This window comes from Lissotriton helveticus, chromosome 8, assembly GCF_964261635.1.
Source record: "Lissotriton helveticus chromosome 8, aLisHel1.1, whole genome shotgun sequence".
Lineage (NCBI taxonomy): Eukaryota > Metazoa > Chordata > Amphibia > Caudata > Salamandridae > Lissotriton > Lissotriton helveticus.
The window spans coordinates 24,008,945-24,027,192 of NC_136069.1; the positions used below are offsets into that span (position 1 = coordinate 24,008,945).

At 46.7% G+C, this 18,248-nt stretch overlaps 1 protein-coding gene across 2 annotated transcripts in view; it reads left to right on the forward strand.

Annotated features, from left to right (window-relative positions):
* LOC144772249 (uncharacterized) overlaps positions 1 to 18,248 on the forward strand; it is a 214,218-nt gene that overhangs the window by 108,708 nt on the left and 87,262 nt on the right. The window lies entirely within an intron of this gene.

Sequence of the window (18,248 nt, forward strand, 5' to 3'; positions counted from 1 at the left end):
ATAAAGGTTTTCAAACAGAGCTATTTGCAGAGTGACATTATAGTTTTTTTTGTGTCCTGACGAATGCCCCTGAAGGTCTCTGAAGGGCAGAAACATGTTGGCCTTGATGCTATAGGGAGTATTCTTTCCAAACTCTTGTTTATTATGCTTTATAATCCTGTCTACTGAAGGCACCTGAATAAATTCAGTTCTGCCTACCAGAAGACCGTTTTATTCCAATTACTCCCTCACTATTTTCACTAACAACAAGATAGCACTCAGCTCCTCACTTCAACATCTCATGCTCATCTATTCCCCCCATAGAACTCCTCCACTCCTCTCCAGTGAGGAGGGAGAGGTGGGTGTGGGTGTGTGTGTGTGTGTGTGTGTGTGTGTGGGGGGGGGGGGGGGGTGTGTGTGTGTGTGTGTGTGTGGGGGGGGGGGGGGGGGGGGGGGGGGGGGTGTGTGTGTGTGTGTGTGTGTGTGTGTGTGTGTGTGTGTGTGTGTGTGTGTGTGTGTGTGTGTGTGTGTGTGTGTGTGTGTGTGTGTGTGTGTGTGTGTGTGTGTGTGTGTGTGTGTGTGTGTGTGTGTGTGTGTGTGTGTGTGTGTGTGTGTGTGTGTGTGTGTGTGTGTGTGTGTGTGTGTGTGTGTGTGTGTTTTTAATCACTGGATTTACATATAAGGCTTAGTGGTGGTTTTATTGCAGAGCTTTAAGGTGATTTGAACTAACTTGGTCGATTGTACACGATGTTGGTATGAGGCAGCAAAAGGGGGACCCAGAGGGGTTTTACTAATTACTTGTGTGACCCTTAGTACGTTAGATTAACTTTCAATGTTAGTACTTGTTTATTAATGCTTTTTACATGACTCGTCATAGGGTCATTCGTGGGAGATAACGGTGTGGTACATCTGAGATGAACAAGTTTAATGCGTTCTGTCGTGTGACCTGTTTAGATGGTTAGTACTACTAAGAACCCCTTAATAGCATCATATGTAAGGTGTGTTAGGTGTTTGTGAAACGTGCTGTATAATGTGTATCATCGGGCATTTTTGGTGCATGAAGGTATCTTTACAGAGCTTCTGATAGGTTTTTGATGTGGGAGTATTTTTGTCTGGATTTTTAAAAATTGAGCAGAAATGAGATTTCAAGAGAGAAAAAGAAGTACTCTTCTTCTCAAGTTAATAAAATTATGCGAAAAGGCTCTTATGCATCAGGGCTCTTTAAAACTAAATAATGAGCATGTGAACACAAAGAGGTGTATATCCATCGTGTCTCTTTTCCTTAACTGGTTGTTACTTATGTGTGTACAAATATTTTATTCCGATCTAGTTATTGCTATCTAGATGTTAGTATCTGAAGGCATTCTCACGTCAGCACAGGAACAAAAGCACTCCAGACGTTTTGGAAAAATATTTTTATTATGGTCTAGTTATTGCTATCCAGATGTAAGGCATTCTTACATCTACACAAGAGCAGAAGTACTCACAGATGTTTTGGACAGTGTGTGTCCAGTTTGGTTTATTCCCTGCATTCTGCTTCTCTTTACTAGTTCCCCAATGTCTGTTTCCTTCTTCTTGGCTAGTGTGTGCCAAGGGGTTCTTCTCTGCTTCTGGTTCTCGTATCTTGTTTCTGCTCCTTCTTATTATTCTGTTTCCTACTCCTGGGTTTCAACCCCTTTGTTTTCTTCCTCTAATGTCCTATTGTATGCTTGGTAAAAGGGCCTAGTACCCTCCTCTGCTTCTGTATTATTTCCTTGTCCTGTTTCCATTCTCTGCTTGCTCCAGTAGCGCTACGTTCCCGTTTCTTGTTGTACGTGTCATCCCTGTTTGTAATTCGCTTTGATTGTCTCTGGTCCCCTATTGTTCCCTCTTTTGATATTGCCTTTGATTTTGTATCCCTCTTTTTAGTCTGCCTGGTTTCTCTGGTTCCTCTCTTTGGCTATGTTTTCTGCCTCATATTCTGTTCCTCCTATTTGTTCCTATTCCATTCCTTGATTTCTGTTTTCTCTTGTTCTGGATCTTTCACCCAGTTCTGCCTGTTGTCCCTGATTCTCTCTCTTGCTTCTGCTTTTTGTGAACGATTCTGGATCCATCCCTTTATTTATGCTTCGTTCCCTAGCCGTGGTTCTCTTCCTGCCTCTGGTTACCCACTTTTGTTCTAGTTCGAGGTCTTGTTTATTTTGTTCTCTCTAGTTTACTGTGCAATCAGGAATCATCTGTAGTCTTATTAAATGGCTGAGTAGCCTTGTTGTTATTTTTACGCTGTTGGTCCATGATGCTAATGTTAGATATGTGAGGGACCACAGAGTCTCATCGACCACTTCCTGTAGGTCAGGAACATGCTCGGTGTCCAGTGGTCAGATGCTGACATTGTGCAGTATTGCTGTCTGTGGAAGCCGGGTTGAAACATGAGATCCACCTCTACCTTCTTTACCATGTTTCTCTGCATTAGTTTGTGACTAGCGTTGAAGGCAATGGTCTGTAAGATATACACAGCTGGCTATTTTGGGTAGGTGCATGTTGGTTGCCTGTTTTATGTGTTTAGCTTATCTTGCTCCAGTTTCTGTTGGGAGCAACAACTGACAGCCAAGCAAATGGCATGTCTGAGTTGGGTTGGATGTCAGTGTGGTGTCCCTTCTAACTTTTTCTGTTAAATGATAGTTAATTCTGTGAGAACAACGCACACAGAACGAAAATCAATTCTATGAGAACAACGCACACAGAACGAAAATCAAGTTGCTCCCTAAGATTCTTCCCATCGAAATGCAACAAAATATTTTGATATCTCGTCCTATAAGATATTTAGGGATCTTTATTTCACACGAATTGTCATATTTGTTTAAATTAAACAATGCTACTATTCTTAGCAAAGTTCGTGGACTGCTGCTGCTAAATAGTTGACAGAATCTACATCTGTCAATCGTTGGACGAGTAGCCATTTTCAAAATGTCAATTCCTCCTCTATTTGTCTTTGTCTTCTCCAATATAGTAATCTTGCTTAGATATGCCTTTTTGTTGAGCTCGACCAATTGCTTCATCAATTTTTATGCCAAGGGAAACAAATCCTGCACTAAATATTTGGCGCTTCATCTGTCGGTAGCGGATGGTGAGCAAGCTGCCTTTCTTGATTGGCTCAATTGGGCAGCAGTGGGGGAGCTCTCTTCATGTAGTTTTTATCTCCAGCAGATGCTGTGGGAATATGGAGTTCAGCAACCTGTTTTTCTCAAATTTGCAAAGCTGCCCAAACTTACTCAGTATACAAGCTTTCGCATATTATTACTAGGAGATTTAGGCAGCTACCAGAAGAATACCACTTCCCTCTGACCTACCCTTCAATATATTTGAACAAATGTGGATTAATAGGCTTATCCCTTTAGAAGAGCACTATCAAGATATGGCAAAAGGCCTACTCAATGTACATTTCTATTGTTAGGACAACTTAAAAGCTGGGACTGGGACGCGGTTGACAGGGGAAATATTACGTCCGACCTTGTATTTTCCTATCTCCAACTCCATGAGCACACTTATGTCCAGGCGTCTAGTGCAATCAAGGAACACATCAGTAAAGCCCATTTTGCGGACAAATTAATACGGATGGGCAGTTGATACCAAATTCTATATCTTCTTGAGTCTACTGCTTTGGCAGTGTAAGCAGTACACAGTTTCTGAAGAACCCGTGTGTTTAATCTCAGACGCGCTGGCCTCAGAAACGGGAGGCACAGCGCACACCATCACTTACAATGTCTTGTTTCACTTTATCTTCATTCTGAACGTCCTGGAGAATCTATGCCTGCTCTCTCTGACATACGTGTCCTCTACAGAGAACCCTGCGGTCCACGAGTTGGCCTTCATTGGGTTCATGATCTTCTCCCTCAGCTTCCTGATTCTGAACTATCTCCCCTGGATGATGAATGGGTTAAACACTTAGTTCTGAGCATCATCCTCTACACCCAAGAACTTAATATGAAAACATCTGGATTGCTGATGTGCAGCATACTATAAACTTCTGTGAATTGTGAAAAATAATTCGAATTACAAACTGTGTGCTTCATGTCCTGGATGGCAAAGCTTCTGGATGGCCTGTGCTAGGTGTTTACATTAAAGATGGGGCAAACTCATGGCCACAGAGAGAAAACAGTCTGTCCCCCTAACTGATGCTGTCTGTTCCCATTTAGTACTCTTTTCTTTGTCTACTTCCTTTGCTCCTATCTCTTCTCACCTCAATCTCTCCCCTTGCCTGCTACACCGCCTAGCCTCCTGTTCTTTTGTGCCCTTTGACTAAGCACTCCTTCTCCCCTTGTTGGGGAAAGATCCAATATTTATACTCTGGAGTCTCAGCGAACCCGCTGCGAGAGTCCACAGCGCCAATGGAGCCACTCACAGCTGAGGTATAGTATGGCACCCCTTGCCAAAGCACTCCCTCCCCCCTTTTTGGGGAAGGATTCAGTAGGTAGGCCTTGGAGTCTCAGAGACCCCTCTGAGAGAGTCCACTTGTATAAGGAGCCTCTCGCAACAGAGATGGGGAAATTATACCACTTCCCGTGGATCACAGCTTACTGGACTTTGGACGCAGCTGTGACTCGTCTACCGGTTTGTGTCCCGTCACCCTCGGCCTCCTCTTTCCTTGCTGTGTCTCGCAAATGAATCCCCTCCTCCCCTGAATCACTCCCCTTGCCTGCTTTTTCCCTTACATATATGTCCTTTTTGTGTGTCTCGACCTTACATGTAACTATATTTGCCAAGCTCTAATAACTGTGTAACCTTTGTAACAATGTAACCTGCAACTATGGTCTGATTTTCATGTAAAGCGCTCTGATACCTCCGGGTCTAGCCAGCGCTATATAAAACCTTTAAAATAAATAAAGGGAGGATGGGGGAGATACAATCTAATTGCCTATAAGACTGTGCGTGGAGCCAATTTTAAGCATATGGCTTTTTACTCAAAATGGGCTCTATATGATACCCCTCACCGCATGCACCAGATGTATCCATCCTTGTCAGGTATCTGTTTTAGATGTGGGTACTCTCGTGGGGACAGGCCGTATGTAATATTTCTCTTTTTAAAATTATTTAACTTTTGGTTTAACTTTGCTTTATTGCTGTCATTATCGCATTTCAAAACATGCCACATTACATATCTATAGTTTTGTAACAGGTATGAGAGCATTGGCTGAGGCATGACAACTTTCAATGACATTAAGATAAACAATTAACTCCCCCCTAAAACTACCCACCCCAGTACCAATAGTTATGCATCTAGCAAAGCCTGTATGTCTGCGTGGTCCTTCATTGTGTGACTTCATCTCTTTCAGTATGGGATGAATCTGTGAGTCTCAATATTCGTAAATAACGTTGACATGTCATTTCTCTGAATTCTTGGGAAAGTAGTGATCGAAACAGGCGCCAGGTGGTACTAAATATGTCTCCTCAACCAGTGAGTGTGGGGTACTGTTGGACCCGTCTGCTTCTGAGAGTCCCCTCACCAATATGATTTCTTTTGTTCCCCTGAACCTCCCAAAATTTGCCGCTTTTTATTTGTCTACCAGGACCTTTTTGTGTGTTGTTTCATGGGGCTAGGTGTTCCTTGACACCCAGTTAATCACAAGGTTTCTGGCACCTATGTACAAGGCGCCTGGCGAAACCTGTGGACATGAAAACTGAGGTTGGCAACCTGTGTGTGTTTAACCTTAAAATGGTAGACACATATTTCCCTTATGTGAGTGACTCCCATTGGAGCCTCCTTAAACCCTGACCTTTTGAGGTTTTGGCGCCCTTTCTGGTTGGCGCGCTTTCCTGACAGGAATTTCATAACTTTCCTCAGGTACACAAAATGGCTGCTCCAGAGCCCCAGTACGGTCGCTCTGAGTGACCAAAAGACACCTCAAAACTGCCATGCCATTGACACAGCCAGGGAAGGTTCTAGAACCTTCTGGCTCGTGCCAGTACCTCAGGGCACTGGCTATATAAAGCCCACTCCCTGGCGGCCATTTTAGATGTAATTCAGGTTCCAGACTTGACACCAGAGTGACACCTGTTATGCTGACCCCTGAGGTGGCTGAGAGCACAGGCAGTAGAGTGGCAAGGGTTAATAGTAAGGGTGGGCGCCCGATTCGGCTACGCCCACGGAGTAGGCGTAGTGTTGCCTTCTACGCATTTTGCGTAGACAGCGTTGCCGGCAACACTACGCCCACTCCGTGGGCGTAGCCGAGTCGGCCGCCACCCGCCTCCCTCCCGCCCTCCCCTAGATACATTATTTAAGCTATTACAGTGATTAAAACAATATTAAAGCACTTACCTTGTCCGGGGCTCGTCCGGGGCTCCCTCTTTGAATAGCGTCCTTTTCCTGGAAACAAATGCGCATGCGCGGCAGCCCGCGCATGCCCATTTCTCGGGAGAAATGCGTATGCGTGGCCGCCCGCGCATGCGCATTGGTATCCAGGAAAGGACGCTATTCAAAGAGGGAGCCCCGGACGAGCCCCGGACAAGGTAAGTGCTTTAATATTGTTTTAATCACTGTAATTCCTTAAATAATGTATGTAGGGGAGAGCGGGAGGGAGGTGCGTAGTGGGGCTACGCGGAGTGCGGGAGTGGGCGTAGCTTCTCGCCCTCTCCGCGTAGCTCCGCGGAGCCCCACTACGCCCCACTACGCCCAGGGTTAGTTAATAGCCTGATTCCTGACTGGCGTTCCAGTCAGGCGTGTTCCAGTAACCTTGCGCCTACAGCGCCTGCCCAGCTAGTGCCTCATTGCCCCAAAAGACTGTGGCCAAGTTTATGTGCCTCCTCGCCCCCCCCCCCGGTGGCGAAGTCGTGAAGAAAAGGCGAGTCGTGACCTTCCACAGTGCCCCCTTCGTGAATAGCGCCTATCGCGGGGGACTCGGACGTCTCCGAGCCCCACCGGCGTTGCGCGCTTCCTGGTTGTGCAGTGATCGAAGGTGAGGTGGTGCGCCGGGGCGAGGCCGGCCTTCATTGGGCGGGATTAGCGTCCCTGCCCTTTCCCAGAGACCCGGGAAACTGTTGCCGTGGGCGGGACCAGCCCCCGTATGAGGAAGTCAGAGGGAGGTCCATGAAGCCCCTAAGAACCCTGATGCTGGCGTAGGAAGTGCTGTGCCCCGACTGAATCGCTATTCGATTGCAGCCGTAGTGAGGTGGGTCGTTACCCCTGGAGGGGTGCCGCGTTATCAAGGAACTGTGCACCGGCGTTGATTTGAGCGAGCGCAGAGACTGAGTGACCCCGCTGGCAGCCGTTCGTTCGTCTACTGACTTCGAACTGTGCTACCCTGGTGCCTGCGATATTGCCGTAGGCTCAAGTAAACCACACCGGCAAGCGGACATCCTTCCCCGGTGGCAGCGGAGGGCCAAATGTCATATTTACCGTGTTTCCTTGTCTTTAGGTACACACGCATGGGCCCCGCGTGAACATAAAAGAGTCCCCAGTGTACCGTGAATCCAGAGAATCCCGCATGCATTCCCCATGGTTCCACAAGTACTGTTATCCTTTTCAAAGTGGGTTTGTCTTGCAAATGTAAACTTCCTGATTTATTTAATTGGTGGCAGCGATACCAGAATAAAAATGTGGTTATGCATTTAAATGAACCAGGCTTTGTTATTCCATGTATTGGTGATATATAAACCTGATATTCATTTTATTTATTGATAGAGCTATTCCTAATATTTATGCAACACCAGTGTTCCTGAAGTCCTATTTACTGTATTTGCTCTCAACCTGAATCCCAGAGTGCTGTAACAAATGAAATGTGAATGTGCTTCCCCAATTGATCCCTATTTACAGCAGAGAACTTTTATATAAAGGAATCGTATTTTTCTACAGCAGTGGTGTGGTGTCCTTCTTTTTGGTGTGACTGTGCAGGGGGTTATTATTGGGTCAGAGCCGGCTTAGCACTACAGCCTTCACTGCCTTGACACTTGAGCCAAGCTACCCCCTTTGTGCTGGGCTTGCCCATCGCAGGTCCAACAGGTACATTATGGCTTTTTTTACGCGAAAAATTACAAGTTCAAATTGAAACCGACCTTCGAGTGGTATTATTTGGGATCTTGCTCTCAAATTGCTTTTTAACATTACAACAACAGCTCTTTGTATTGGGTCATTAGCAGCCAAGTCTTTGGTCCCAACATTATGTGAAAGTTGGATATTAAAAATAAATCGGGTTAGGAAATACGAAGAATTATATGTCCTAAGGGTAGGTGCCCTTAAGAAGGCTGAGCGAATATTTGTCCCTTTTAATGGTGGGACAACAGAGAAAGGCGGAAATGTATACGAGTATCATTTCTTGTCTTTCTCTTTTTGTCCTTTTTAGGTCTCGCCCTGCGATTGCAGGCCAAAGGCCTGCTGTCGCAGAGCGAGACTATTGTTATCATTCCGGCTTTCAAGGACTCAAAGGGAGCCGGAGAGGACAACAGACTGTCACGCGCACGCAGCAGCAGCAGCAGCAGCCTGCCGGGATCAGGTCGCGCGCATCAACAGGCTCTTCACAACACATGCACAACACACATACAGCCCCCCCACGCATACACACACACATACATACATACATACAGAACCCCCCCGCATACACACACGCACGCACGCACACACATACACAGAGAACCCCCGGCGCTTACACACACATCCCCTACCTCGTCTCGGCGTCTTCGCGCTCCCTTGCCCCCGCTCCTCTGGTGCGCGCGCACCACTAGTTTCGATTCCCGCGTCGGCTCCTCTACAGCCAATCAGGAGGCAGAACTCCTTTTAGAGATGCTCCCTCTCTGGTCCGCTACCATTTTTTTCTTTTTTAAACAGAAATCAATTAAAATATTAAGTATACATTTTCCCCAGTGATGCAAGTGAGTGCGGGCACCTAAATAACGCCACTGTGAAGTCACCCGACACAATGCAGTGGCGGTAAGGTGTGCAGAGGTGTGTAGTGCGGTGAAAGGAAGAGGCGTGACGTGAAATCCAGACAAGGCGTCATGACATTCGGCAGCCCCGAAGGCGGACCCCAGGGAAAAACGTTGAACACCTGCACTTATTTATTTGTTTACTTGTTTATTAATTCATCCATTTTTACACATTCAGGTAAAACAAAAGGGTTGTTCAGTGATTAGCCCAGACCTCAGTGTTCACCGTAACTTGTTTATAGCGCGAACTCGACCGAAGGTATCGGAGCGCTTTACATATGGAGCACCAGCGGGGCTACAGACGGACACATTCGGGGAGAGAAGTGATTTATTTTACCAGGACCACGGGATGTTTGAGCCGGTCCCTGCTCCGGTCTTTAGCGCCTCCTGCAGCGCTGCCATCAGTTCTCTTGGGCTCGAGGCGCCCTCGAGGGTCTGTCCTTGGTGCAAGCTTGAAATTAAAATCTGTTTATTTGTTTATCTTCTCGGTGGTGGCAGAAGGAAAGAAAGACACAGGCCTCTTAAAAGAAAGAAAACAGACTGCGTCGAGCCCTGGGCCTCTTTTCATCTGGGTAACCCGACCCCCTATCTTTAAGAGCAATGCCACCTGGGCCTGGGAGAGAAAGGGCGGGCCACAGCCCCCAACATTCAGGAGTTAAACAGAGGAAGCGGGGGGGGGGGGGGCGGTGTTCAGAATCCGGGCAGCCCCGGCCTCCCCCATTACATGTCAGGGTGGGCTGCGCTCTGGTTCCCGGTGCCTCGTGCTCCCTCATGTGTGGCACCTTGAGCCAGTCGTAACTTTAGCCGACAAAGCTGTTTTTTAAGCCAGTAAGTTCACCGGAACTACAGGTACCAGAATGCACCGTGCGTGCTTCACAGAGCATGGGCTGGCTGAAGACCACTCGCCAGGCTCGCACATGAAGCCTGGCTCGCCTCGAAGTGCTGTTGTAACAGCGAAATCATACCGAGCCGAGCTTTCATGTGGCGTCTGCCTTCCTCAACCCGCGGTTTGGTGTTGTGGCGTTGTGGCCTGAGCTGCCAGGTTCGAATCTTAGCGTCCGCTCAACATCGTGTGATTCTAGGCATTCATCTCCCCATGGCTGTAAGCAATGCATGGATACTAGTTGTGTAATGAACTGATACCCACGTAAAGCGCTCAATATCTGGGGTCCAGGTTTTGCTGTATTTTTTAAATGCAGAAGAATGCACTGAGGTTAAAAAAAACAGAACCCTACTTACTGGCTGTCTGTACAGAGTGAAACCAGAAAACCTCCTGGACAGACACCTGCTTCCTTGCTTAAGTTGTGTAATTCTAGGCATTTTTTTTTGTTTTTTACCAAATCCCTTTTTTGTTCGTTCTCACGCATGAAAGCCCCTGCGAATACGTGAGTTCAGACTAGCATTTGTAGAAAACTATTACTTTTAATAAGTGCTTCTCAGAGCAGCCCTATAACGGGCCCTGTTGATGTCAGATCGTCCACGCGTTACAGAAATACATTTTGTGAACTCTGAAGACTCGTCATCATATTTGACGTGGTTTGTTGTATTTGTACTCGTGGTTTATGGTGGGGTGTACATATGTTCAGGGCTCGGCTCGTGCACGGCTCTAAGATCCGAGCCCGACCCTCGGCTCGGCTCGCCCTGTTCATTTGTTGGCTTGCCCACCTCTATTCCGCACACACATTGTTTCAGAAAGAGGCACAGCGCCTCTTCAGCGGCAGTCTCTCAGACCCCCCCCTCCCCCAAAGAGTGAGTGGAGTGGGAGGGACAGACATGATTGTTGAGAGGCAGGAGCAAGTGACCCTCGACTGTCAGATGTTTGAGCCTGGGCCATCTCCTTCCTGCCCCCCCACACCCTTGTCATCTCCTCTCTATATCAGTTCATCATCACCTCCTGCCCTCCTCCTCACTGGCACACTCGCGTATCTTTACCCCTGTCCTCTCTTACCACCCCCGCTTCTTTACCCATGTCTCTCCCCTGTGGTTGGAGTGTCTGCCTCTTTGGAGTATTTTCCATGTACTGGTGTTCGGTGCCCTTTTGTAACATGCACACACCACTCTGCCCTTGCAACACACGGCTGCTACCTCTCACTTGTCTTTACCTATGATACTTGCACAAGTGCCACCTTGCCCACGTAACGCTTGTTCCTGAGCCTGAGTGTCTAGCACTTATTGCAGGACTATACATCTAATTATACTCTGTTTTCTCTTATAACTGTACACTTGTCACTTTTCCTCTTGTGCACTTTTAACTACATGTATTTTTGGTTGCTCACAATTTTGACTACCTCATGTATTTTGTTTGCTCACAATGTCACTATTACCTTAGGTAAGTAACGTATGTTTTTGCAATCTGTTCTTTTGTAATGTTTCTCATTATGTTTCATTTCTGTTCCTATTGTGAAGCGCTCTGACGCCTTCAGGTAAAGTCCGCGCTATATAAAAGCGTGCTCTCGCTGAGAGCCTATAGCTGTCGGCCGACAAGGACTGGAGACAGGAGATGGCCACGCGCATTAAGACGGTAAAAGCTCACGCGCACGACTCAATCCCAAGGCGCATGGCAGAGTTGGATTCCGACGCGCGTGACCCAATCCCAAACCGCGCGTCGGAATCCGACTCTGCCATGCGCCTTGGGATTGAGTCGCGCGCGTGAGCTACCGTAGACCGCTCACGTCACGGGCCTCGTATGTTTCAGTTTCGTTTTACGTGTGGCCGGTGGAGAGGAGCCAAGCGTCGGCGGCCGCAGAGGCATTGCTAAGTGCAGTGGGGAGACAGTGTCCCGGATACCAGCACGTCGGAGCCCAGGTAAAGTCCGCGCTATATAAAAGACTGGCCCGTTGCTCATTCGGTTCATGTTTGTTTTTGAAAAGGAAAGCTAGAAGCTGGTTTTGCCCCTCAGTAGAGACGACGACAGGCCAGGCACCTGAGTACTGTGTGCGTTTCTCCCCTGTGCCAGATTCCAACTTGTAATAGAGAGCCCTGGCATCGCCTGACCTTTGTGTGAAGCACGAGGGTAAAAACAATAAGTGTGGGAACTCACCCCTGATTGGTTGATTGAGGTTTTAACGAGGTCTGCTGAGAAGATTGTTCACAAATCAAGAAATGTTTAGTGAGTGAGCCATTTAGTGATACGTGAGCGAATCATTTCTACTCTCTTGCTACTAGCAAACCCTGCCAACATTTTTTTTGTACCCCTCTGACTGAAGTATCTGACAGCTGACTTGAGTATGTGCTTTGGTGGATGATTGTTCATGTTTTCATTGTGATTATGCAATTGCTCCGGCATCAACTTTGAAAACAAGCATTTGCAATGCAATAGGTCTCGCATTTACGTGAGTTTACACTATTAGCATTGTAAATTACAATGCCTTTTATTTATGTTTTAAAAACAAAAACAAAAATAAAAGGTATTGTCATTTACAATGTCAATAGCTCAAACTCGTGTAAATGCGAGACCTATTGCATTGTAAATGCTTGTTTTCTTATATATTTTTTCTCTTCTTCTTTGGTTAAATTGATTGTGGAATGTCGATGGAAAATTTGTATCTGGCAAATGAATTATGTATAATAGTCATTTTATGCTTTTTATGTATTTATAAATCGCAGCTTGGCCCTCATTATCAATAAAAAACAACATTTATCAAAATATAGGAAATATGTGACATACCTCAAGCCAAAGTCTTCTAATCAACTTCTCTATTTTTTTTTCTTTATTTGGGAAGAGTGGGGTTGCAGGTGTCTACAAGCAGAATTGTTTCATGAAATATCTGGTTCAGGCAAATATAAGGGAATGATGAATCTATATAGCCTCCGATAATATATATAATCTACCAAAATCACTGAAATTAACCTGTTATATTGATCTCAAATAACTATAACTGGCTTCCTACAGTAGCTATAATGTGCGGCTTCACCATACACAGGGTTGTCATTAATGATGTCAGTTCAGTTGTCATCAGCGATGTTGTCAATAATGCCTCAGAGCATGTCCTCAGTGTCGTAATATGTGATGTCATAGGCAGTGCATGGCGAATTCGCAAGTTATAGTTATTTTCAGGTACAAGCTCTAGTTACTTGAGATATTAAAGTAGGATATAATTAATTTTTTTTAAATGTTTATTAAAAAGCATCAACATGTCTTTGAGTCTTTCTTATAACATTTTCAGGCCCCAAAATGCAGTCATAGAACCTACCAGATGGGGCTCTGCACTCCAGATGAAGAGCATAGAGCTGCAGCGCATAGTGCTTTAAAAAATATGGTACGGTCTCCTGGGGTCATGGATTCAATTACCTAGAAGACTTACTGTGGAAAAAAAATCATTAAAATAAATGTTTGGTGGTGCTCTTTCCCCTTCTGATACCACCAGCAAAAAAATATAATTTATAAATGCCCTAGGGTATTATAAACTGCCCCTTGCCGGAGCAGTGAGTAATAAATGAGCTACTTATTTTTAATGTTTTCGTTTTTTAGGTCGAGCTGACGTTAGCATTCATGCGAAGCATGAATGCTGTCAGCTCGACAACTAATGTGATCCGTTTTCAGGAGAGTGGACACCAAAGTGTTACGAGCGTTTTCAGGGTCGGATTTGACCTCGGGAGCGAGCGTCTGGTATCTGCGCATGCGCAAAGCCGCTGCGCATGCGCAAAGCCCTTGCTCACACACAGGCAGCCCCCACCTCTCTGCATGCACGCACGCACACACACACACAGGCGCGCGCATGCACACGCAGGCATACAGCACCCATACAGGCACACATACAGGCACACTATCCGCTACCTCGCATTCTCTCTCAATCACACACAGTCACGCATGTGCACACACGTTCCCTCGCGCACACACGCACACACTCCCCCCCCCACGCATACAAACAGGCACGCACGCACTTTACATCAGCCCTGGGCCCCACTCACCAACTGCGCTCTTCCGGCGGGGCTCCTCACGGCGCGTCTCCATCTAAATCGGGGCTCCCTCAGGTCAGAGGAGCCCCGCAACAGGCGCCACACTCCTCCTTCTCCCCGGCCCCCTCCTGGGGACCCGGGCTACACCGGACGGCAGGGCGCTCCATGCGCCGGCAGCTCGCGGACCTGGGGAGGCGGGACTTCCGGTCGGCCGCGAGCGGATTGGCCGGCCGGCCAAGAGCTTCCAAGAGCTTCCGGGTCGCCGCGGGCAGCGTTTTTTATCATGGTAGCAGTTTGTACAAATTGCAAATAAGTAAGTACCTGCTCATTTTCATTCTTCAGATTGGTCCTGCTAAAGCGCGCCTAATGTGACACGGTCCAGCTTTTTTTATTATCGATAACGTACTCATTGGCAGTCATATGATCGGCTTGATTTGGCGCGTTGCTCCATGCCCTCTTTGCAGTGCATGTTTCATACATATCGTATTTCTTTCTGTCCATGGACCTTTTGTGTTTGCTGCCTTGCTCAGCTGGGTCATTCTTGAGTGTTAATGCACTCGTTGTTCAGTGGCGAATGCAGCATGGATGTAGTTTCGGGGATCAGTTCACAAAGGAAATTATTGGTTATTATCAAATAACGACAGTTGTATATGCCCATGTGCCGGTTGTGGCTGCGTTGGGCTCAGCTCTTTCCGCTCTGTTGTAGACTGGAGTATGCGTGGCTGCAAGTGTGGATGTAGAGTGTGGTCCGCAGGGTAAAGAGGTGAAGTTTAGCTTCACTTTCATACATCGATGCACTGATGAGAGAGTAGCACATCCATACTTATATTTTATTTGCACCTTATTCATTGGCCTCCTGATGGTCACAGTTGGGTGTTTTGGACACCCAAAGGACAGAGTTTTTATAGGCAGTCTCCAAAAGCGTAATGTTATTTACTTAAGACAACATTGGTCAGCGGGCTTAATTTCTTAAACGCTTGTGCCTTCCGGTAGCAGACATTGCGTCAAGTATAGCACCTGAGGCCCGTGTTTAAGATGAGCTGTTCAGCGGTGTTAGAGTTATTATTGAGATATTTAGGCGGGCAGATGTTACAGTAACATAGGGTCTGTAACTTTAACTGATGCAATCCCAAGTACCATTTCTAAGCCATGTATGTATTAATTTAATTGGACTTTTTTTTACCTGCGTTCCCATGTAACACATTAAAAGCAGACGGTGCTCCAGAACATTGTGTTGAAATTGGGGGAAAGGGTGAGCATTTTCTTTTTTTAAACCTTGATGTATCTTATTTTGGGGCACAAGAGTGAGTACATCCCCTCTGAGGATTAAGCTGGGAAGCAGTTTTTGTGGAATCTACAATACCTAGTTTGAGTTCCCTTTTGTGGGTATGTTAATGGTGTTTCTGAATCTTAGTGACAATTTTCTAACATGGCTTTTCTTTATGCTTTTTTAGAACCGTCCTTCCCTAACTGTATCTGTACAAGATAAACATTTGCTGTTAACGTTTGTAACATCAGTTGTGTGTTCTTGAGGCACATAAATATTTTGGTATTGCATAGACTGCAGAGTCAACGCTGAGCTGAGGCTGTTTGATTAGACACTTGAGCAACCGATGACACCTATTTCAAGAACACAGTTTATTAATTCAAGTCAACAATTTGAACCGTCTATTGGTGCCATCTGCTAATAATGTACAACGATGTTGAGGCATCCTGTTATGAATGTACTATTTTATTTCCTGCCATCTCCACCTGTGACATCTAGAAACCCCATACTTTTCCATGGCACTGTTGGTGGTGTTTGGTCAAAGAGATCTGAGTTGCTGTCCTGGTTAGAACTTCTGGTTGGTCCTCATTCATACTTTAATTGTGATCCAGTTCTTGACTACAAACCTAAATTCACACACAGTATACAATCTGGGAAGTTGGCTCGTCATTTAACATTGAGAATGGTGCTTTGAGCATGGCCCTAATATTTAATCTTGCATAATTGCAAATTATTAAAAAAAAATTAATGGAAAGCATTGTCATTTACAATGCCAGTAACTCAAACTTTAATGCTGCGAGACCTATTGCATTGTAAATGCTTGTGTTGTGAGTGTCCCAGTGCCCACCCAGGGCACCCACAACTCCATTTTTGTGGGGGGCCATGGATGGAGTCCCAAGGCCCCCAACGGCTTGCCAGCCACCACCCATAATTGTTTGGTAAGAGGGTGCTCTGGTGCCCACCTTTGGGCAACTATTCCATTTTCATTGGGGGATGCTGAGGGCGGGGGGTACCCATGGTCCATTCAGCTTCCATTGTGGGAGCTAGCCCCTTAGATTGTTGGTAAATGCTAATCCACTAGGGGCACCTACAATGTCTCCCTCTTGAGGGGCCGCAGGGCGTGCCCCAAGGCCCCTGCCAGTTGCCTGCCCACCAGCATTCTTTGTACCGGTGGGAGCAGGCTCGATTACTTGGCTCCTGCCTGGGTGGGAGCAGCATTTTTCACTAATTTCACACAGTTTTCTAGTCCTTGTCTGCATTTTCCTGGACAGGGAACCACAGTCCCTGGCACACTGCGATCGAGCTCCCTGGGATGTGGTGCCGGAAGCTGATCTTCTAAGAGGAGGGGCCCCATGCATGGCTCACCCCAAAAAAATACACTGACCCTGGGGGATTGGGTCCCTAGGGCCTCATGCAGGCTCAGGAAGAGTGGGAGGGCGCACACCCCCTTTCCAATATCAAATTACTGGTGCCATGGAATTGGGTCCCCGGTACCTCATGCAGGCTCTGGGGAGAAGGACCACATGCGCCCCCACCCCCCTTGAATTAATGTATTGGCCTCCAGGGCAACATGCCCCTCCCCTAAAAAAAAATTGGGCTCAGGGGATGGCCTCCTAAGACTCTGGGAGGGGGACCACACATACCCACCCATTTGATAAAATTAAAAAGTATCCCCGGGCGATGGGATTCCTGCGCCCGAATAAGGCTCAGGATGCCGGATGGTGGGCGCCCCCCCTTCATATATAAAATAAAGCTGCCCAGGGAATAGTGTCCCCTGGGCCAAAGGGGGCATGTGGGAGACAAGTTGAATGCCCCTCTCCTAAAAAATATTTAAAAAACACATAGCGCAGACCCTTGGCCCTGGCCCAACCCAAGCGTTTGTTACTTAGAGAAAGAAATTACGCGTGCCTTTTTGAGTTTTTTTTATTTGTACTCTCTCAGGCGAACCGTGGGGTTTCAGCAGGAGTGATGCCATGTTGTGGCCAGCCAATCAGAGTGCAAGCTCCTGAGAGAGCCCTCACTCCCGCTGAAGTGAAGTAGTCGAAGAGGAATGAAGCCAACTTGGACAATCATATCACTCTATTTTTTTAATTTGTGGGTTCAGGGGGCTTTCGCAAGAGTCTCGGGAGCCCTACTGTCCAGCTAATCAAAGTTTTTTTAACCTTATTTTCTCAAAAACCACTGAACAGATTTACAATAAATCACAAAAAGAATGCTTTCTGGACTAAGGGCCTTTTTAGGAGTTCGGCGGTTCATGGACCGCCGCACCCGCGGTAGCAGTCCCATCACTGCGCGCTCAGCTGTTCAACTGCTGTATTACGAGTTGGTCTGTTTACCTTTCCCCCGGCTCGCAGTCGGGGGAAAACAGCTGCCCTAGAGCGGTACAGAGAAGCTATACTGCTGTTTCTTTTATGAGTTGGCTTTTCCACAAGCTGACCATGGCTGTAGGACCACCGTTTAAAGGTCGGCAGAAACTAAGCATTTGAGGTGCATACTCACCCCTTTCCTGTTCTTTCCAGCAGCAGTCAAAGTTGATCCCTTTCTCCAGGTCCCCCTCCACACAGCAGCATCTTCACCCCCAAGGAAGAGGACCCTGTCTGCGGGGATCTACAGTTAAGTCCTTTTTGTACCATATACCCATTGCCAGGACTGCATGCATATGGGTCAGACTCCGACAATGGGTAGGTGGTATTTTTCCACATATATCATGCATATGTGTGCATACGACACATATACAGTTGAAATACTCACACATGTATGTAAAACTAATCACCACCTCCGCAAGACTGCCGCTGTAACACCTCAAATACTGCAGTCAAGTTGTAATATGGCTGTCTAAAGACCACCGGCACTGCTGTGTCCTTGAGTCCTCGGTCTTCAGCCGGTTGGACCTCAAAACTCGTAATCAGGCTCTAAGATCCAGCTTTCTGTCAAATTTGGTGTAATCCTGTTCAGCTGTTTTCGTGGTATTGCTATTCAATCTTCGCATGGAAAATTGCATGGGGACATTTCATTTTGGGACCTACCTTTTTTCTCTGTTTACTTGATGGATCACCCCAAAACTTTCCAGGAAGGAGCTGAGGTGGATGAACTTCTGTTTTTGGAAAGTTTTGTTAAGATTCCTCAAACAGTGCCTGTTCGACCTGCGATGGGCAAGCCCAGCACAAAGGGGGTAGCTTGGCTCAAGTGACAAGGCAAGTGAAGGCTG